The sequence below is a fragment of the Bufo gargarizans genome, chromosome 2 (genome assembly GCF_014858855.1).
Source record: "Bufo gargarizans isolate SCDJY-AF-19 chromosome 2, ASM1485885v1, whole genome shotgun sequence".
Taxonomy (NCBI): domain Eukaryota; kingdom Metazoa; phylum Chordata; class Amphibia; order Anura; family Bufonidae; genus Bufo; species Bufo gargarizans.
The window spans coordinates 539,279,972-539,287,600 of NC_058081.1; positions in this window are offsets into that span (position 1 = coordinate 539,279,972).

A 7,629-nucleotide genomic window follows, 5' to 3' on the forward strand; every position below is an offset into this window, starting at 1 on the left:
TCAAAACACTGACAGAATCCATGGATGGCAGGCTTTTGAGTGTCCTTGCAAAAAAAGGTGGCTATATTGGTCACTGATTTGTTTTTGTTTTGTTTTAAATGTATATTTGTGAATGTTGAGATGTTATATTGGTTTCACTGGTAAAAATAAATAATTGAAATGGGTATATATTTGTTTTTTGTTAAGTTGCCTAATAATTATGCACAGTAATAGTCACCTGCACACACAGATATCCCCCTAAAATAGCTAAAACTAAAAACAAACTAAAAACTACTTCCAAAAATATTCAGCTTTGATATTAATGAGTTTTTTGGGTTCATTGAGAACATGGTTGTTGTTCAATAATAAAATTAATCCTCATAAATACAACTTGCCTAATAATTCTGCACTCCCTGTATAGTGTATTGCATACACTGTATTCCCATGCACCCCATCCACCACCTTTTCTCGTCCTCCTCCTCCATCATATCAATGAGATTGCACCATGCAAGGCACATGGGTCAGCCCTCCCTGATGCAGGACAGACAGAATGTTCTTCCTTTTGTCGGCAACCATGGTTTCTATCTCCAGTTGGCGAGGAGACAGCCAGGATTAAATCTCTTGGTTGATGATGGTTGTGACTCCATTCGTTGAAGATGACCAGGTGCAGAACCAAGTGACATTGCCATGCATTGCATAGATGGTATGCTAAAGGAACAACCTGAACTGTGTCACAGTGGAGGCTGAGGACAAGTTGGAGGATGAGGAGGCAGAGGAGGAGAAATCCCATGACTACTATGCAGAAGCGGCAATGCCAACTCCTGGCCAAGTTGTAGTTATGCCTGGGATGGAGCATCATTTATCCAGTGGGCTGTAAAGGACATGTATTGTAATTGACAATAGTTACAGCTCCACATGTCAGTGCTGGCATGAACTGTACCAAATGCCGACAGTCTCAAGGACTGGCCTACCTTCTGCTCAACATACGTGCACAGGGCTGGTACAGCTTTTTAGAGAAGTAATGGTAGCTGTGGACTGTCCACCTTGGTTGGCACAAGCTATCAGTTCTCTGAAATGTTCATAATATGTCCACAATATGGAAAGGGAGGGACTGTAGGACCAGCAACTTGGCCAGGTGCATGTTCAGCTTAGCATACTGTCCAAGCATACTGTTGTCTCTTTGCAATTGCCTATGTGATTGGTGGAAAAGAACTGTGAAATGAGACAGCTTTTCCACTGTATTAGAATCGGGCTTCACTGCACAGTTAAGTACATTATACCTGACGCTAACATTGACCTGTTGATTTAGGCCTCTTTCACACGGGCGTCATGTTTTTTGCCCGGATAAGAGGCGGGTGCGTTGCGGGAAAATGCACGATTTTTCCGCGCGAGTGCAAAACATTGGCATGCGTTTTGCACTCGCGTGAGAAAAATCGCGCATGTTTGGTACCCAAACCCGAACTTCTTCACAGAAGTTCGGGCTTGGGATTGATGTTCTGAAGATTGTATTATTTTCCCTTATAACATGGTTATAAGGGAAAATAATAGCATTCTGAATACAGAATGCACAGTATAATAGGGCTGGAGGGGTTAAAAATAATAAAAAAGTTAACTCACCTTCTCCTCTTATTCGGGTAGATGCCGGTCTGTTCTTTAGCTGTGGGCTGAATGACCTGAGGTGACGTCAGATCACATGCTCCAATCACATGGTCCATCACCATGGTGATGGAGCATGTGATCTGACATCACCACAGGTCCTTCAGCCCACAGCTAAAGAACAGACCGGCATCTACGCGAACAAGAGGAGAAGGTGAGTTAACTTTTTTATTATTTTTAACCCTTCCAGCACTATTATACTGTGCATTCTGTATTCAGAATGCTATTATTTTCCCTTATAACCATGTTATAAGGGAAAATAATACAGTGAATAGACTGTCACCTAGAACCCATGCGTGAAAATCGCACCGCATCCGCACTTGCTTGCGGATGCATGCGATTTTCACGCAACCCCATTCATTTCTATAGGGCCTGCGTTACGTGAAAAACGCACAAAGAGGAGCATGCTGCGATTTTCAAGCAACGCACAAGTGATGCGTGAAAATCAACGCTCGTGTGCACAGTCCCATAGAAATGAATGGGTCAGGATTCAGTGCGGGTGCAGTGCGTTCACCGCACGCATCACACCCGCACGGAAAACTCGCCCGTGTGAAAGGGGCCTTACACTTCAGTTTTTTGGTCAGTTACTTCCACTAGTTACTTAATTGTGAGCCACAATCAGGAACAAATCTTACTCTCAGATAAGGTCTAATGAAATGATCTTTTTGTAAAGAAATGTTTCCCCTTAAATAAGGAAAATTGGTTTCTACCTCACTGTTTATTTTGTGCCTTACTCTGGACCAACTTCCAGGATAACAGGATGAACTGGATGGGCAGATTTTTTCAGCCTAAGGCCTCATGCACACGACAGTTTTTTTTCACGGCCCGCAAAAACGGGGTCCGTGGGTCCGTGATCCGTGACCGTTTTTTCGTCCGTGGGTCTTCCTTGATTTTTGGAGGATCCACGGACATGAAAAAAAAGTTGTTTTGGCGTCCGCCTGGCCGTGCGGAGCCAAACGGATCCGTCCTGAATTACAATGCAAGTCAATGGGGACGGATCCGTTTGATGTTGACACAATATGGTGCCATTTCAAACGGATCCGTCCCCATTGACTTTCAATGTAAAGTCTGGAGTTCTTTTATACCATCGGATTGGAGTTTTCTCCAATCCGATGGTATATTTTAACTTGAAGCGTCCCCATCACCATGGGAACGCCTCTATGTTAGAATATACTGTCGGATATGAGCTACTTCGTGAACCTCAGATCCGACAGTATATTCTAACACAGAGGCGTTCCCATGGTGATGGGGACGCTTCAGGTTAGAATACACTACAAACTTTGTACAAGACTGCCCCCTGCTGCCTGGCAGCACCCGATCTCTTACTGGGGGATATGATAGCACAATTAACCCCTTTAGGTGCGGCACCTAAAGGGGTTAATTGTACTATCATATTCTCCTGTAAGAGATCAGGGATGCCAGGCAGCAGGGGGCAGACCCCCCCCCCCCCTCCCCAGTTTGAATATCGTTGGTGGCACAGTGTGCCAACCACCATCGCACCCCCCCCTCCCTCTATAGCAGTAACATTGGTGGCAGTGTGCCAACCACCATCGCACTCCCCCCCCCCCCTCCCTCTATAGCAGTAACATTGGTGGCAGTGTGCCAACCACCATCGCACTCCCCCCCCCCCCCCTCCCTCTATAGCAGTAACATTGGTGGCAGTGTGCGGTCTCAACAGTAGAAGATTCATACTTACCTGGCTGCTGGCTGCTGCGATGTCTGTGTCCGGCCGGGAGCTCCTCCTACTGGTAAGTGAAAGGTCTGTGCGGCGCATTGCTAAAGAACTGTCACTTACCAGTAGGAGGAGCTCCCGGCCGTTCACAGACATCGCAGCAGCAAGCAGGTAAGTATGAATCTTCTACTGTTGAGACAGCACACTGCCACCAATGTTACTGCTATAGAGGGAGGGGGGGGCGATGGTGGTTGGCACACTGTGCCACCAACGATTTAATACAATAGAGGGAGGGAGGGGGCCGATGGTGGTTGGCACACTGTGCCACCAACGATTTAATGCAATAGAGGGAGGGAGGGGGGCCGATGGTGGTTGGCACACTGTGCCACCAACGATTTAATACAATAGAGGGAGGGGGGCCGATGGTGGTTGGCACACTGTGCCACCAACTGATTTAATACAATAGAGGGAGGGAGGGGGGGCGATGGTGGAGGCACACTGTGCCACCAACGATATTCAAACTGGGGAGGGGGGGGGGGCTGCCCCCTGCTGCCTGACAGCCCTGATCTCTTACAGGGGGATATGATAGTACAATTAACCCCTTTAGGTGCCGCACCCGAAGGGGTTAATTGTGCTATCATATCCCCCTGTAAGAGATCGGGTGCTGCCAGGCAGCAGGGGGCAGTCTTGTACAAAGTTTGCAGTGTATTCTAACTAGAAGCGTCCCCATCACCATGGGAACGCTTCTGTGTTAGAATATACTGTCGGAAATGAGTTTTCACGAAGTGAAAACTTAGATCAGAAAAAGCTTTTATGCAGACGGATCTTCGGATCCGTCTGTATGAAAGCAACCTACGGCCACGGATCACGGACACGGATGCCAATCTTGTGTGCATCCGTGTTCTTTCACGGACCCATTGACTTGAATGGGTCCGTGAACCGTTGTCCGTCAAAAAAATAGGACAGGTCATATTTTACGGACAGGATACACGGATCACGGCCTCGGCTGCAAAACGGTGCATTTTCCGATTTTTCCACGGACCCATTGAAAGTCAATGGGTCCGCGAAAAAAAACGGAAAACGGCTCAACGGCCACGGATGCACACAACGGTCGTGTGCATGAGGCCTAAGGATGAGCAAGCCAGTTCGAACCGAACCAAGTTTAGTCCGCACTTTGCTATTTTTCAGACGGCAGCCGAACCTGAATATTTCTTTGTTTAGGATAAATTTGCTGCATTTTAGTGCACATGTCGACAGGAAAAAAGCACTAGGGAGGAAAAAAGAAGGGATCTCACATGACCCAGAGAGAAATTGTGTAAGGATTTGCCCCGATTGGCTCCCAGGCTTACAGAGAGCCTGGATGAGATAATCATTGCTGCAGCTCGCAATGTGCTGCCCTAGCAGAAAAAGCAGAATGCCATTCTGTGCTGGGCTGTGAATGATGGTGGCTGGGTTGGACAGTGTCTGCCAGAAAAAACAATGTTAAGAAGTCAGGGAGAGTCAATCAAGGAAGTCAGAAATCAATCAAGCTTAGGGCAGCCGACAGGGAAAGAGAAGGCAGGAGCTGTGGCTGGCTGTGTCTTCTATCAGAAGTGCAGATGCTGCAGTGCATACCTCAAAATCAGCTACCTGCAAGCAACTACTTCATTGTTTCTCTCATTTTCACAGAAATCCTTTTTTATGTGGGATTCAATTTCAGATTCCACACGATCGCAATACATTTTTTGTTGTTGTTCAATTTAAGCTACATATATACATGGTGACTGCATCAATACCCAAGGTGTAGCAGCAATCTGCTTGTGTGTATTACTAAGAAATTGAGCGTCAAGCCTCAATCATCTGTTTCTGTTTATTAAGTTTCCACACGCTTGCAAGCTAAATTTTGTTTTGGGGGTTCAATTTAATTAGGCTGCATATGTATCTGATCACTGCATCAATACTGACATTTTCACACTCCTCTGGCTGATTCCAATGAAAATACCTCACCTTGCTGGCAGTGCCCCATCTTGCCACTGTTGCTATCTGTCGGCATAAATACCCAAGGTATAGCAGCAATCTACCTGTGTGTATTAACGAGAAATTTTGTGTCAAGCCTCAATCGTCCATTCACGTATATTTCCACACGGTTGCAATTTACATTTTTTGGTACTTTTTGGATTTAATTAAACCAGCATATAGGTGATCAGTACACCAGTAGACTGGCTATGGTAACAATTTACCTGAGAGTGTTAACGCAATATTAGGGATAAGACCTTAATCGCCTGTTTACATATTTTCAGTTTCCACATGGTTGCAGTTTAAATGTTTTGGGAATTTAATTATACCAGCATACAGGTGATCAATACACATATTATACACACGGTATGTTAATGCCATCAAATGTGCATTTACCCATAGCTAGTGTTGAGTGAATAAAAGTATCCAATCTAAGAAAAATGTGATTCTCTGGGAAGTGTAATTTCCTTTTGCTTTGTGGTAACATAAAACATTCTCACCTCATCCATTTGTGCATGAAGAGGAGGCCGCTGCCATCTTGAAATCCCACATGAAATCTGGTGTGCGGTGACGTATGATGTCACCATATCAGCCAATGCGATGATGTCATCACGCACCGCGTAAGATTTAGCGTGATGTCTCCATGGCCTCCTTTTCGCAATCAAATGGATAAGGTGAGTATTTTTTTTGCCTGATTAACCCCTGAAAGCCCTCACTATTATTCTCAGACACTGCTTTCAGCGATGAAAGTGGCATCTGAGGGGTTCAATGATAAAGGGAGGTGTATTCGCCATTCCCTGTCATTGTGTGTGAATTTCTTTGTGAAAGTCAGCGAAGCAGCTAAATCACATTTCTGATAACTTCACTCATATCTACCCATACGTGGGGGAGGGGGGGAATAGTAAAAAATAAACAAAAAGAGATAAGTTTTCCTAGTCCTGGGAGGATAGAGTGCTTTATATATCAACTTTCCGGGCAATTGAAGCAACTTCGATTCGCCCCGAATCGATTCAGGTCGGAACTGAGCTTTTATCTCAAATTCAGTCAACCAGATTCGAAATGAATAGTAAGGTTATGTTACTGTTTTTATGCCACAGCACTGGCCTAAACACTTCGATAAATACCTCTCAATATTTTTAAAGAAGAACTCACGGAAAATATCTGACCTGTTAGAAAGGTACATGATATAATCTGTGGTGAAGGTAATCTTCTTACCAGTGTCTGTATTTGTGAATTATCCCCTCCCTTCTGCTTCTTAATTTTTTCAAAATGAGCTTCTTATGTGTGGACAGGAAGTCCGTTTCTCTATGTATTCCTATGGGACCCTCAATGTCAGTCTCATATATGAATAGGGAAGTAACTGACTTCCTGTCCTGGGTCAGTTGGAGATCAGAGAGTTTATCATATGATACAACTAAAAATTAGAAGGGAGGAGATAGTTCACAAATACATACACTGGTAAGAAGATTACATTAATTACAGATTATATCATGCATCTTTCTAACGGGTCAGAAAATAAAAATTTGTGTGGGAGTGCAAAGGAGCACTCCCACAAAAATTGAGCACTAATAAGAGACGAATGAATCACTTGTAAAAGAGTCAGTTTCGACAAAACTTTTGATGATTTAACGAGATAGAGAAAATACATTAAAAAAATTAGACTTCAGAGACTTTTCAGGCCAATTGGTGCACTTTTGAGTTGGGTAGATAGGTCAACCAATTCAGCCAAACTGAATCCAACTCAAATCTTTCTGTGACAAACATGTGGAACTTTGGAAGGAATCAGTCTAACACCTATTTGAATGTAATATTATTGTCATCCTTGAACAGTTGTAGTTGTTATTTATATGACTGAGGAATAGCATGTTTTGGAAATGTGAAATTGAAGACTTTATAAAAGTGATGATTTGATTGCTGGACATTTGTACAAACTTGTGTTATTTTTATTTTTTCTGCTAGGATGACAAATCAGAACTACTTGCGCAACACACACGTCGTGATACTGTTTCCTCAGTGTTCGCACTACAACCTTCTCTGTTCTCCTTTACATGTGGCAATAGTTTGATAAAGGTCTGATGACCGAAATGTCACATGAATATGTCCGCTCTTTCACGCTTTAATAAAAGCACATTTGATTGTATCATTAACAACCATCTGTGCAGGTTTTTTTCCTATTTCTATGTGAATGTAATGGGAACGCTACTCCGAGCACTTCACGCAGTACAGTGTACCAGAAGTGACTGGATGTAAATCTGAACTAAAGCTGCACTGTGACAGACACTTGACGGCAACCAGACAGGTAAACGGATCCAACTGAATCTGACACT